The sequence below is a fragment of the Crocodylus siamensis genome, chromosome 7 (genome assembly GCF_052110815.1).
Source record: "Crocodylus siamensis isolate JL-2025a chromosome 7, ASM5211081v1, whole genome shotgun sequence".
In the NCBI taxonomy this organism is placed as follows: domain Eukaryota; kingdom Metazoa; phylum Chordata; order Crocodylia; family Crocodylidae; genus Crocodylus; species Crocodylus siamensis.
In genome coordinates this window covers 42583573-42599047 of record NC_143401.1, presented here as the reverse complement: position 1 = coordinate 42599047, position 15475 = coordinate 42583573, and the positions used below count along the sequence as shown (strand labels likewise).

Sequence of the window (15475 nt, the reverse complement as noted above, 5' to 3'; positions counted from 1 at the left end):
TAGACACTGCTTTTTTTTTAGTTTCTGGATCCCTGTTTGGCTTAGGCAAGAACTGGGTTTAGCCTGCACAGTTATGGGCTGCACAGAATCAGAAAAGTGGGCACTTAAGGAACTATAAGACCAAAGAGGGGTATATCTAGTAAATATTGGATATTTCTATCATCAGGTGATCACTGAGGTTGTGTGCCTCTCAATTTTGTAACTTGGTACCTAAAATCTACCCAAAATTCCTTTCTTTTTTGGATATGTCCCTAAGAGTCTTTGCCAAAGTCACATGGGAAGCAAAAGTATAGGAATTTGAACTCCAATCTCCTAGTTCAATACCTTAATCAGAAACCATCTCTCCTCTCAAAAATCAAGATTCCCTCCTTGACTTGAACACCATAAAGGGCCTTTGTACGTCACATTTTTTGCCTTCTCTTGCATTGCAACTGCAACTTGCACAAGTGAGTTTTCTGGACACTTTAAAAATCTTTCTGGTGCATTAAACTAAAACTTCTCAGACATAGTTTAGTTTGGCTTGCTAGGAATTAAAGTGTTGTGTCCATGGATGTATTGCACGCAAACACAAAGGCACTCAAAGACATGTAATGAGCCCTTTGTCCACCAGATGGCAGTGCAACTTTTTTGTAGTTCACCCCTTCCAATTTCTTTCACTTTCGAATTGCTTCCACTTTTTTTTTTCTTGTGTGGTTTGCTGGCTCCCTGCTTCCACAGTTGCATGGCAGGGCATGGGCACAGGGTGAGTGGGGAGCCCTGTGCAAGGGGGGCAGTGCTGGACCATCCCGCTTTGCTGCGGTGCTGGCTGGGGATCCAGCTTAATTTGTTCAAAAACCTAGTGCATGTAAACACAGGTGCAACACTCCAAAATAAACAAGTTTAAATTTTATAATCCTATTTAGTTTAATGAGAATGAAAACCCATAGTGTGTAGAGCTGCCCAAAGGGAGCAGATTATAATGGAGAATGTGCTGCTTTATCTTCAAAGATTAAAAAAAAAGCAGCATGTGTATTTAGAGATGAGACTGTTGAAGTACTAGATGCTCCTAATATTAACACTCTTAGACAACTGTCTGGTTTGACAGTGCCTTTAAAAACTATTACTATGTTGAGGCTACCTTGTCTTATATAGCCACATGTATCTGTGTACTGTGTACCGTTCTTTACTGAAGTACTCAAAATGAAAATAAATCCTGATTTACAGTAACAAAATATCTCTACTTACAAAATATCTCCTCTCGTGTCATGCCTGCAGATAATATTAAGCTTGTGGCTTGATTATTTTCAGTTTAGTGCTAGTGTGGTAGCGTATACTTTGTTCTTATGGGTCTAGAGCTTAGAGCCAAAAATCTGGGTATAAGCAGGTAGCTTTTAGAGAAAGTAAGCTTGAGATGACAGAAGGGTGGGTGAGAACTCCCATACCTGTGAGAAAAGATCAAAGCTAGCATAGTTCTATGTCTGTGACTCCATGATTCCTATGGCAACTTTGTTACTGCGCTGTGATTTAATACTTCCTTTTGGTGAAGTAACAGCCCATATTGCGCTGTACACGTGGCACAGTTATTTTTATCAGCTACTTTGCTGTAGCAGCATGTTCACTGGGGGAACTCATTGCTACAGAGAAGTAGCTGCTGGTCATGTGTGGATGTCAGCAGATGCTATATTGCCATACTACACTACTATGGTGATGTAGCTCATGTGTAGCCATACCCATTGCCCACTTACATGTAAGACCTTGGGAAATTACAATTTACTCATTTTCTGTGCCTGCTTTCTTTATATTAATATTTCCATTTCCCAACCTGCTTTCTGTTTTATCTGTTTTAGATATATAACTGTTAGTGCAGATGATTTCAAGTTTACTTTTTCTCTGTACCAGCAGCATCTGTAGTGATGCTTTAATCTTGGCTGCAGCCTCAAAGCATTACCCCTAATACAAATATTATGAATCAATTCCTATTAACTTGTGACAAACTATCACAAGATACCCTGACTTGATATACTGCACTGTTTGGTATTCAACAGCACTAGTGTACAATCACTGTCTCGTCTGAATATATTGGTATATTTCAAACCCTATGATATCAGGCAATAATAGAAAAACAATCTGGCTAAGAGCTTAGTACCATATTTATAAAGAACCACACACCACATACAAGGTAAGGTTTATATGTATATATGTGTTGTATATCTGTATGAATTTATACGTTGGCATAAATGTAGAATCAATGTATGTCTTTTAAAACTTGGTGTGTGTGTATGTGTGTAATACATGTATATATACACACAGAGACACTACATATAATTTGGAAATCACAATATAAGTTACATATTATTTATATAACATATAATTACTAGTTATAAGGATGTGTGTGGGGAGGTACAAGTAGACCAAGGGTCAGTGAGGATCTAGTCAGAGGACTTCTGGAGGGACTGGATGTATTTAAATCAGCTGGTCCAGACAATCTTCACCCCAGAGTGCTGAGGGAATTAGCTAAGGTCATTGTGGAACCCCTGGCATGGCTTTACGAGCACTCGTGTTGCTCTGGTGTGGTGCCAGAGGACTGGAAGAGGGCCAACATGGTTCCCATCTTCAAAAAAGGGAGGAAGGAGAACCTGGGGAACTACAGGTCAGTTAGTCTTACCTGGATCCTGGGTAAGCTTTTTGAGAGAATTATTCTGGCACATGTCCACAAGGGGCCAGCAGGAGACTGCATGCTTAGGGGCAACCAACGCGGGTTCATTAGAGGCAGGTCCTGTCAGACCAACCTGGTGGCTTTCTACAACCAGGTCACCAAATCCTTAGATGCAGGGGTAGCAGTGGACATAGTCTTTCTGGACTTTTGGAAGGCCTTTGACACTGTCTCTCACCCTGTTCTCCTTAAGAAACTGGGAGACTGTGGTGTCGACACCTACACAGTCAAATGGGTTGCCGACTGGCTGGAGGGCTGCTCCCAGAGAGTGGTGGTGGATGGGTCATGTTTGACCTGGAGTGACGTGGGCAGTGGGGTGCTTCAGGGCTCAGTCCTCAGGCCTGCACTGTTTAACATCTTCATCAGTGACTTGAACGAGGGGATAAAAAGCACCCTGTTCAAATTTGCTGATGACACTAAGATGTGGGGGGATGTGGGCAGGCCACAAGGGAGGAATAAGCTTCAATCAGACCTAGACAGGTTACAGGGGTGGGCGGATGAGAATAGGATGGGATTCAACACTGGCAAGTGCAAAGTGATGCACCTGGGCAGGAAGAACCAGCAGCATACCTACAAGCTGGGAACTCCCTTCTCATCTGGTATACCTACAGTACAGGTTTAATAATTTCACTACACATCTCTTTAATACAGCTTTTATTCTTTAAGTCCTTGGTGTACAGCCACCAACATGGACTAAATATGAAATAGGAGGTGGAGGAATCTGTTGTGATTAGTATTTCAGCACTGGCCACAGTAGCTGATATCTGCATTGTTTATACTGACAGTTTGCTGGAAAACAGCATGTGGCAATTTAAAAAGCAGCCAATCATTCTGATGGTTTGCTGTGCTAAAATATCTGACACAGGGCCTAGACCATAATGATCTTCAAATGCAGGATGCTGCAGTATAAAACTCAGCTGCACCTACCTCACAAGACAAACTAAACAATAGCATATATTTAATGAGAGCACTTTAACACCACTCAGTGATGTTGCTTCCCATCACTTGCCTAAATTCATGAGCTATAGTTTAAGTCATTTTGTGTGTCCATTTACTATAGCAAAAAGCAAACAAAAGCATGTAAGGACAAAGGAATGTTCAAATACTTTGTGCTTTAGCTACTGGAAGCCTATACCAACTGAGACTTGAAATGCTTTTGATTTCTGCACAAGAAACTATGAGCAGACAACAAAATAATAGATTCTAAAGCAACTTAGGGAGACTGCCAAAAAAGGAAAAATAAAAAACTCAAAAAACAAAAAAATACCTCCCAAACATTGTGAATTAAACTGTACTACAGAATTAAATGTATCACTGTCCACTGTGCAACTTAAATAGATTTATCTGCACTCCGCCCTCTCTTTTTTTTGCTCAGGATGAACTCTTTCCTGATTATTACCAACAAAGCAGGTTTCAAGTTGCCTGCCAGGATGGAAGGACAATCTGGTAAAAGACATATAAGTTGGGAAATCTGAAACAGGATATAAAGGAAGCAATTAAACCCATGTATGTAATTTCAGTGAACTCACATGTGTTTAGGCATGAAGTTTAATGCTATGGCACAAGACTAACACTGAAGTATGACCTGGTTTAACACATGTTCTTCAGCAAAAACCTACATCAGGGTAGGCAACGTTTTTTTGGCCAGAGTGCTGAAAAACACCACAATGCCTACCTTGGAAGGTGCTGGAGTGCTGGCATGCCAGAAAAACAAAATGAGGGCAGGGGATACATTGCAGGATGCCCTGCTTGTGCCCCTTGCCCCCCACCCAAAGCCCCTGCCCCCCCAGCCCTGTGCTGGACTCCACAGCTCTGGCATCAGCTTCATGCTGGTGGTGACTGTACACACCTCTGGGTGGGCTGAGCTGCCCCGCTGTCTGCTCTGAGATGCCCAGCAGTTGCAGCCAGCATGGAGCTGATGCTGGAGCTGTGAAGCCTGGCCCAGCTGTTTGCAGCCTGCCCGCTGCTTGCTGCAGCTGCCCAAAGCCCAGGCTGGCTACAAACAGCTATGCCGGGCTCTGGAGCCCAATCGCCAGCTCTGTGCCAGAAGCGGGGGAGAGACCGGGGCTGTGCTGCTTCAGGCCCCTCCCTCACTGCTCACTCTGACACATGCTAGTACAGAGCTGATGCTGGGGCTCTGGAGCCTGTTGCAGCTGTTTGGAGCCTCCCGGCTGCAGCTGGCCCTGGCTCTGGGTACCTGCTGCCAGCTGGAAGCTTGGGCTGCTCCCAGAAGGCAGCTGGGAAGCTGCAAGCCCTGCTGGGAGAAACCCGGGCTCCATCGCTGGCAGCAGCTACCCAGAGCTGGGGCTGGCCATGGTGTGCCAACCAAAATGGCTTCGTGTGCCATGCTTGGCACACTTGCCAGGGGTTGCCAACCCCTGACCTACATAAAGGGAAAAAAGATGTAATGGCAGCCTAATTCCACTAAGATACTAGATTGTTCACTGGCTGTCGAAATTATTTCACCTTACAAGACAGAATTATTCCTACTGTACTGAAAACAGATTGGCTTGGGTCAAAAAGATTAGATATTTTTGTTCACATATAAATCTGCATCTGGAAATGAGCCTGAATGATGCACATAATTCCCAATGATTCCTTTATTTCTTTTAGCAATTCACTGCTTCCACTTCAGGACAAAAAAGAAGTGCCGTAAATTCATTATAAACACAGCAAATGCAATTTGTCAGCAAGTGGTAATGTGATATTATTCTCCAAATCATATGCCACATCTTGGAAAGGTAAATGCAGGAAGAAAAAAGTATCTGAATCACAAACTGATGTGCAGATTATGGGCAGAATTCTGCCTAAGGCCACATGCACAATTCATACAACTATGCAAAGCACTGCTCTGGTTTCTCTGTGAACAGAAGTGTGCTATCTGTCATTGAGGACTGATCTGTATTAACAACTATGCTAACAAGTAAATTGAAAAATAAAATTGTTTACATTGATTATGTCAACTGATTTAAATTGCGGTTATACACATGAAGATAGCATTTTCTGATTAGATACTTGCTTGTAAATCAGTGTAAATCACTGGTTTACACAGCATCTGATTCTCCTCTGCCCTGTGTGATATCTCCCTTCTGCAGCAGGTGAATGCAAAATACCAGATGAGAATGTTACACATACTTTGTACAGGTGTAAATGAGATGCAAAGCACTTGACAATCATGTCCATCATTATTTTTTCATATGTTTAGAACCACAACTCCCCCCCCTGTTCTTCTTTGTTCTTTTGGTTTCTGAGTTTAATTTTAAAGCTACATATTGTCTTTAAAAGTAAATTACTCAGTAAGATAATGCAAAAGTTCTAATTATAATTCTAATAATGTTCTCTTATGCAAAGATAATCAGATTCTGCTGTTTATTTACCACCCTATCAAAACACACTAGCTAAAATGTAATTTTTGAAAACATTTTTAAATTGGTGGTGGCGTTCTATTGTTGGTGTTCAGGAAAATTGTTGGCTCACTGAATAGAGTTCTGTGCCAAGATTTATATCTGCTGTTTTTAGGCACTGTTTGGCCATCCCTAGACTACAGGAGTTTTTCCTATAGAGGTGCCAGTTTCCAAGGAAGGGAAGAGAAAGGTAAGTCATCATTCCTTCTGTAGGTTTACTTGTTACTTGCCAATGAAAGCCCATTTTGCCAGCTCAGTCAGCCATGTCAAATTTGACGGCACATGACTGAATTCTGTGCAAATTTCCTCCCACAGCAGTTTACACAGTGTGCTCAAACATCACTTTCCCTAACCTTTGATTATTCTCTGTTCCTCTACATTGACTCCATTCAGCACCTTTCTATTAAACTGGCTTTCAGTCAGCTTATTTCTCCCTGCCTTTTTCAACTCACCTGTTTGTACTGTACAAGTAAAACAGAGAAAGCTATCAGCCAAATGAGCTGGCAATAGCAGGCTAGTATTATCTGCTTCCCTTGGGCAAAATATGTTAGAGGAAGATAGGCTTCAAAAACTAGCACAGAAATGTTACTTGTTGCTACTAGTTTCTTCTGAAATCATTACCCATCTGCTTTGGTTATTCCATCCATGGAATTAGACTGCCTCTAATCCCTGCATAGTGGGCTTGCATACAAGGGATACTACATCACTGTAGCAATGAGCTATGGCAGTGTAGCTCATCTCTACAGTGACGTCACATCGGAGGGCATGGATGATGACACCGACGCTACTGCACAGTAGCAGTAGCAACAAGCTCATTGATACTGCTCAGTAGAGTCAAAAATGACCTGTGCACCACCAGGAATGCACAGTAATGGCAGTTACTGCACAGTTATTTAGTACTTGTTTTACAACTGCGCAGTCAGGCACACAAGTAGGTGTGCCCACTGATAGGACTTTCTTATGAGTATAAGCCTTCTGAAGCACAATTATTTTTTCATACACCTTCCTTTTCTGTGCTGCTTAATTCTTTTCTCTCCTACTCCTTCAACAGATCAATAGTTCTTCTACAACATTCTTTCTCTAAAAGTGCCTGTAATAAGAAATTCAAATGAGACTTTGAGGATGCAACCTTCTCTGCATCTGCTGTTTAGAGCCCAAACCCTTGCCTATCTTGTATCCTACCATCACTTTAATCAAACGCAGGCCCACAGGACCTGGTGCTGCATGCCCTACACAAGGCAGAGGGGGCTGAGATGGGGATGCATGCTTCACCCTGCCAGACTGGCCCTGTATGCGAGCTCCAGGGCCGGTCTGGATCAGACCGAACCAGAACCAGCATGAAGAGACAGTCCAGTAAGGCACTGCATGAAGCAGGTCCCATGCCAGCCCCTTGTGTTCATCCAGGTCCCATGCCAGGCAGTGTGTGCAGCCAGTCCAGCCCTATGGACCACATGCAGAATGTGCCAGACCCAGGGTAAGCTGTCCACACAGCAAATGTGGACAGCATGGGGTATGTGCTGCCCATGGCACGCAGGCAACACAGGGCACAGGCTGCACACAGCAGGCCAAACTGACTATCTCTCCCACCTACAGTGCTGGGTCCCCATGTGCCACATGTGCAGCCTTTGGGCTGGTCCTTGAGTGCGATGCTATGGGCACTGCACAGGGGGTCAATCCTAGTCTGGCCTGCAGGCCAGCCTAGCGCATTCCTGATCCATCTGGCAGAGCCAAATGAGTTTGAAACCCCATTTTAATGCATTCACATGGTGTCACAACTATGGCATTTTCTGACATCTTTCACTGCATGCAGCTGGGCCCACTTATGTAACCTTTGAATAAAGGCTGCGTGCACACGGGAACACACAAAACCAAATTTAGTCTGCAACACAAATTAGAGTCGCCATCCTAACCTTTAAGGGAAACCCACCAGAGATTGTTATATATAACTGACTATATTATATTGCTTGCAATATAAAGTTTAACCACTGCAACACTTGGCCGAGTTGTAACAGCTTGCAAAATATAACCGCCAGAGTGGGTTTTAAATATTCTTCTTCACATAATTTAAAAACAGCTAGAATGTCACACGGCTGTGTCAGGCTTCAGGGAGCCCTGAATCCACTCTGTGACTACTAAATTCAATTAACTAATACCTTTTGAATACTTCTCCTTCTAGCTAGTGATCGATGATTAACTTCAGTGTGCATTGACTCTTAAATCCAATTCTGAAGTGACACATTTTGTGCAGCTTGAGACTTCTTGATTCACTGAAGAGAAGCAAAAAATCTCCATACTACTAATTAAACTTCTGCTACTGTGATGCAGGGCTCACTACCCATTTCTGCTCGGTAACTGAGCTAATAAGAGAGCTGTATGTATTTTAGTTAAGTTAAGCATTTATAAAACATTACAAATAAGAATCAAGTGTCCCCCCCATCCCCCCCCCCCAAAAAAAAAATAAAAAAAGAGGTTGGGAATAGCAGCAATCTGGGAAAAACAGACTTTATTTAAATATTTTAAGTCAGGGCTGTTCAACTGGTGACCCGAAGGCCACAGACAGCCCACAAAGGGTTAATGTGAAGCCCTCCAGGCTCCCACCTGACAACTGATGTCTTACCACTCCAGCTGCTGTTGCAGCTAGGTTCACTGAGATCCCTGTTCCCTCCCCAGGCTTGTGCTTTCTGCTCCCATCCTAGGCTGTAGGGCAGCACTACCTACAGTGCATAGAAAGCACATGGCATAGTGCAGTGGGGAGTCTGGATCCAGGGAGCTGAGGATGCAGCAGGGACAGGTGTGTGGCCTGGGAGCCCATGGCTCATGCCAGTGCAGCTCCTGTGGTACGTGGCCCCCAATTGCTTTTAAGTTGGACAGCCCTGTTTTAAGTAAAAAGGTAGCTGCTAAGAAAGAGGCAAAATCTTAATAGTTAATATTTTTAAATGCTATTGAAGGTCACTAGTGTTCACGCTAAATCACACTAAAGTCATCTGAATCACTGAAATCCTCCCATAAGATTCACACGTGTTTGCAAGACCAAGACTTCCACTGTTCTATGATTGTGCCACTATAAGTATACAGTACATACCGATCAGATACAACTGTGGTGGGAAAATGAGAAAAGGGATCATTTATGAAACTGTAATTCTGAATGTATTCTCCTGCTATTGAGAGCCAGAGTAATAGCTGCTCCTGAAGAAAAGGAAGGTGGAGTTTCCATTTATTATGCTCCCATGCACCTTAAAGCAGCTGCTAAATATCTGACCACAAGGCTTTTTGTACATTACAATATTTTTCTCTAAAAACCACTGAAGTCAGTCAGAATATTTCTATTGACTTCATGGGATCAGGCCTAGGTGAGAAAAATATGAAATACGTTACAGTGAGCTATTTTACATTAAATATTCCAGTAGTTCTTATCTTTTTTTCTGTAGAAGAAAACTATTGTGATGGCTTTAATGAATATCTGGAAGAAGAAATAATAATTTACATAAGCCTGCAAATTAATATCTAAATAATAAACTTCTCTGTGCTTTGAATTCAGCTCTTTATAATTGAGCCACACACATACAATGTGTGCTCAATGAGTGGATGTCTATGAATAAATATTACTGACCTGAAATTAACAACTATTCAACATTCGGAAAACCGAATCTTTACCATTGTGCTATGGCCACTCTAGGGGGCTAGTATCTAGTGTTCTGCATTGTAAAATGTTATCAAAGGCAGATAATAATTTTATCTTCTCTAAAGTAAAAGTTCACATATGTAGGATTTTCTGATTAATGAAACAGCTTTAACAGCAAGTAGCTTCTTCCCAATATTAAAGAACAAACTGGTAGGTGCCAATTTACCATTACTCAAACCAGTAATCTTCTATGGCTCCAAACACTATTATTCCATTTTCTATGACCCTTCTACTTAATGAAGTGAAATTAATTTACAGGAATAGAAAATTCTCAGAACTACATGAAAGCACAAGCTTTAATATGAGAAAAACAAATGGCCTTTTCATGCAAGACTGATCACAAGTACTGTGAAGAAATCTGAAAGGACTTTATACCTTTTTAAGTTGATCAAAATACTTCAATAAATATGACAAAACACCAAATATTTCATTGCAACAGGAAGCAACAATGCTTGTTTAGATAGATTTTTCTGAATGCTAGGATTTTTTTTCCTCTTTAACATACTGTAGAATTCTACCTCCTTGTTTGTCATTTCAGAAACAGAAAATAATATGTTGTTCCTCAAATCCCTGCTGAAAACACCCTTCCTGAAGAAAACTGCCAACTGAAAACTGGTTGCGAGATTTTCAGAATGACCCCTGACATTTATTTTATTGCGCCTTATAAGCAAATGTTCTAATCCATATTTACTAGGGCTGATCTACATTTTAAAAAATGGTAAGAAATGTTTCACTTTTTCTCTAACAATTTGCTGTTGTTTTAAATTTCAAACAATACATTTAGAAATATCAACCTTGTGTATTTCTTTTCCCGGGGTGGGGGGGAGATCATGCAGATCCCACTTATACTGAGGGACATTTAGCTCTTAGGACAAAGAAAATATGATCTAATTACAAGTGATATAGTCTGTATAACTGAAGAGTCTGAAGCATTTCTTCAAAACCATGAGAGCTAGAAACTTACAATCAAGTACAAAACTTATAAAAAATTTCAAACCATTCTAAGACAGGGGTGGCCAACCTTCACACGATTTGGGTTGGGGTGGTGCTGGGTGGCATGGTCGTTAAGGCACACATTTGAAAGCCCAGAGGTCACAAATTTGAGGCCATAGAAGAAGCGCCCATAGCCTCAAACTGCACATGGTACAGCCCCTGCCGATTCATTGGAATCTGACAATTCTGCTAAATACCTTGTCACAAGAAAGAAGGAAGCCTTGCTATGTAATCTGTACATATAATAGGTAGAGTCAGAAAGAAGTTCACTTCCTTGTCTAATAGAGTAATTGCTCAAGTGAGACCTCTTCATCCACCAGGGCCTCAACAAAAACTGCTGAATTCCAGCCAACAACAATGGGAGAATAGTGGCAGCACTTGGAGTGCCTTCAAGTCCATCATCATCAGGACCTACAGAGAGACACTTGGATTCACTGTCAGGAACCAACAAGACTGGTTTGATAAAAATGACTAGGAGATCTAAGAGTTCATCAATTGTAGGCCCAAGGCCTATTGTGCTTGGCAGAGCAACATCAAGTTCAAGCAAAAGAAACTGAATCACCAACAAGCCAAGGCAAAGATCCAAAGGAAGGCCTCTGATATGCAGAACAAATGGTGGTAAGATGAGGTAAAGAAGATTCAACATTTTGCTGACATCTACAGCAAACATGGGGGGTTTTTAGTGCCACCAAAAATCGTTTACAGTTCAAGCACTCAGGGACAAACCCTCTTAAGACCTAAGTATGGAGACAACCTGATCAAGGAAAGGGGAGCCTTTTGAAGACCTCATTTTAGACTCTGTAGTTGATGAGAGTGTTCTCAATTCCATTCCAAAACACCAAATCATAGATGATCCCAGAATCCTCCCAACCCTTGACAAAGGAAGAAAAGCCATCAAGCAGATAAAGAATGACAAGGCACCTGGAACAGATGGAATCCGTAGTGAAATCTTCAAGCAGAAAGGAGAGTAGCTTACATCACAACTCCATGCCCTCATCTTAAGGGTCTGGAATGACAAGGAAATCCTAGACAACCTCAGGGACACCATGATTGTGACAGTCTTCAAGAAAGGAGACAGGTCCAACTATGGAAATTACAGAGGGATTGCCTTGCTGTACACCACAGGAAAGATTATTGCAAAAACGCTCCTGAATTGTCTCCTCCTCCTACCTGCTGAAGAGCTCCTCCTAGAAGCTCAGCGTGGGTTTAGGATATCAAGAGACACAAACAACATGATCTTCACTATTCACCAGCTGCAGGAAAAATGCCAGGAAAAACATAAACCTCTCTACAGCCTTCAACTCTGTCAACTGAGAAGTACCATGGAGGATCCTTCTGAGGTACAGATTGAAGGATCTGAAGATACCCATTGAAATTTATCACCATTCTTCACCTACTCCATGACAGCATGTGAGCAATGGTTCTCCGTAATGGATCTATCATAGATCCCTTTGTTGTTAAAATAGGAGTTAAGCAAGGCTGTGTCATTGCTTCAACACTCTTCTTAATATTCCTTGACAGGGTGCTACATCTGACCACCACCAACCTTCCAGCTGAAGTGGAACTAAACAACCAAATGGATGGTTAGATGTTTAAGTAAGCTGTTTAATCTCAGCCAGCTCTGAACCAAAATGAAGACCATCCCAACCTCAATCACTGAGCTGCAGCATGATGATGTTGCTGTTGTGTGTGCTCACTAAAAGCAGACCTTCAGGTAATCATTGATATCTTTTACCAAGACATATGAGAAATTAAGACTCACACTTAATATTCCGAAGACTAATGTCCTCCATCAACAAGCTCGTAAGCAGACTCCAGCTCTGGTAATTCAGATTTATGGTATTTGCCACACCTTGGAAGCCATCTATCTCTGAAGACTGGCATCGATGAGAAATCCAACATTACTGCAAATGTGTAAATGCAGCCTTTGGACACCTGAGGAAGCAGGTGTTCAAAGATCATGATATCAGATTCAAAACCAAGCTCATGGTTTCCCAATGAGTTGTTATTCCTACCTTATTGTACAGAGCTGAGACATGGAGCACATACAGGAGACACCTCAAGTTGCTGGAGAAGTACCATCAATGCTGCCTATAGAAGATCCTTCAAATCCAGTGGGAAGACAAATGCACCAACATTAGCATCCCCTTCCAGACAAACACCATAAGCATCAAGGAAAGGATCATTCAATGTCAACTTTGCTGGACTGGTCACATCATCAGGAGGTCTGACTCCAGATTTGCACCACAAGTTTTATTCTCCTAGATCAGTCCAGGTGTATGCTCAGGAGGAGAACAAAGAAAATTGTTCAAAGATGTCCTCAAGGCCAACTTGAAAAAATGCAACATCAACATCAACTCATTGGAACCCCAAATGGAGGACAAGTTTTCTGCAAAGATCTCAGTACTTTGAAACATTATGATAAACAACAGGAGATGAAAAAGCAGGATCAGTAGAAACAGCATCACAGACTGAATCAGGAATCTAAAGCCACCTACCTCACACAGAGACATGCATCTAAGTTGGAACAGAACCAGCTGATCCTGGATTGGCCTTGTCAGCCACCTTTGGACCCACAGAGAAGACAATCATAGAAGTCAATCATCCTCAAGTGCAGGGGATTGCCAATAACAATTATAATGAATTGGTCATTGTTGTTTTTGCAAGAGAACATTGTTCAGTATGTAAACTGTAGATTTCTTTACTTGGGATATCTTTAGTGCTGTTCTGAGGAGCACAGAGACCCTTCTACAAAGGCAATGCAATGGAAGCTACTGTGAGTTCTTCAAGTGAAATACCTATGATACTTTGATAAAGAGACAAAACCTGTTGTGTATAAAAATGCTCCTGTTGTAGGTATCAGATGATTCATATCTAAGGCTATTCAAAGTTCTCTCCATGTGTTTACAGGCGCCAACTTCAAAAAACTGAAAATTACCTCAGTATAAACTATATTAAAATACCATCTTTTAAAATGTACTTCCATGGTTCCTGTTTCATTTATCTTTTTTGCCAGTGTTCCTAAATTTTCAGTAATTGAAAAACAGTGTTCATAAATTGCTCTTCTATGAGTGCATAATGTAGGCTGAAATAATAGTTGGTTAAAATTAAATGCAGAACTTAATTCAATAATCCCACATTATAGTTTACAAAGGGACTAAAAAGGAGCTAACCAAAGAGCTGTCTGAACCACCAGCAGCATAATTAGGGATAGGTGAGCAGGGCACTAATTTAGAGGAGCCACCATAATGGTGCCCCCAGGATCCCTACACTGAGTCTTTGGCCCCTACTCTTTTACCGCTGCTTGACAGAAATGTTTCTGAACAGCTCTCCTCTGCCTTTTGGCCAACATGCTGAAGGAAGCAGAAGACACTTGATTGCATCTTTGCCCAGGATGCCAAATTTTTAGTTCCACCCCTAAAATATTTTTTTAAGCAAATTTAAAAAAACTGGGGGAATCCCATATGCTTGAAAGACTGCCAATGGAGTTAAAAAATTTAAAGGGAAAGGAAAGACTAAAGAAACTGTAACCTAGTTGATGATGATCCAAGGTAGAATAACAAAATAGTTAATTCAGAGTCCTATCTATGAATAATTAGAAGCTAAATGAATGCCAGTCATCATGGTTTCATTGAAGGTGGGGCTAATCAAATACAACTTTTGTTTTCTTACTGACTGGATAACAGGTTGGTTGATACTGGGATTTTCCCAAGTCATTTGACACAGTACAATATGACATTTTTGATTTTAAGCAGCTCAAATTATATGGAATTAAAGAGGCACAGGCTAGATGTATTAATAATTGGTTCAGTGAGCAACCCCGACATGTAGTTATTAAAGGGAAGATATCAATAAGCAAGATTTTTTCTAGTGGCATCCCCAAGGGATCAGTTCTTGGTCCAACTTTCTTTAATATTTGTATCAACAAATCAAAATGATGATATAAAATCTTGGCTGGTAAAATCTGCAGGTGACATAAAGGCTGGTTAGGTAGTAAATGAGGGGAATAGGTTACTGTTACAGAGTGATCTGAACTGCTTGTTTAAATGGTCACTGTCCAGCTAAATACAAGGTTATACATCTGAAAAGCAAGAATAAAGTATATCTACAATCTGAGATAGTGTCAGAAATCTGTAACATGGAAAAGGATTTAGGAGTAATAAAGAACACTGAGTGCTTTACAGTGTAGTGCTATGGCAAAATGAGCTAATGACCTCCAGTACAGATATTACAAAGGGAATGTCAAGTAGAAGAAAGAAAGTGCTTTTCATTGATATCACGATTACTGAAACACTTGTGTCCACTCCTGATGATCACATTTCAAGAGGGATGAGGAAATACTGGAGAAAGTTCAAAGGAAGGTCACTAAATGACCCAAGGGGAGGAAACAAGCTTTATAGCTAAGGCTTATGGAGCTTAATTTAATCACCTTATCAACCAGAATATTGAGAGGTGACTTGATCACTGTGTATAGGACTTGCACATGGAAAATATATCTGATATTGTGGAGAGGGGTTCAACCTTGCAAGTGAAACATAATGCTATCCTGTTTAGCAGGAGATGCAATGAACTCTCCATCACTAGAAGCCTTTCAAACAAAATTGTGCACCTTTTAAAAACAAATATGCTTTAAATCACCTTCTGGGAGGAGTTTGACAGCCTATGAAACCAAGATAGATGGCTAAGATGCTCATTTTTGGCCTT

General features: G+C 41.2%; 1 protein-coding gene and 1 long non-coding RNA gene across 3 annotated transcripts in view; one reads left to right on the top strand and one right to left on the bottom strand.

The window, feature by feature from the left end:
• Nucleotides 1–13725, top strand: part of LOC149859729 (uncharacterized) — a 31443-nt gene extending 17718 nt beyond the window's left edge. The window contains exons 3-5 of the long non-coding RNA XR_016443463.1: nt 6212–6286; nt 10317–10496; nt 11092–13725. This is a non-coding gene — a long non-coding RNA (uncharacterized LOC149859729). The remainder of the gene's footprint in view (nt 1–6211; nt 6287–10316; nt 10497–11091) is intronic.
• The window catches only part of GRID1 (glutamate ionotropic receptor delta type subunit 1), a 1131580-nt gene that overhangs the window by 311616 nt on the left and 804489 nt on the right, over nt 1–15475 (bottom strand). The gene's annotated exons all lie outside the window — the stretch shown is intronic.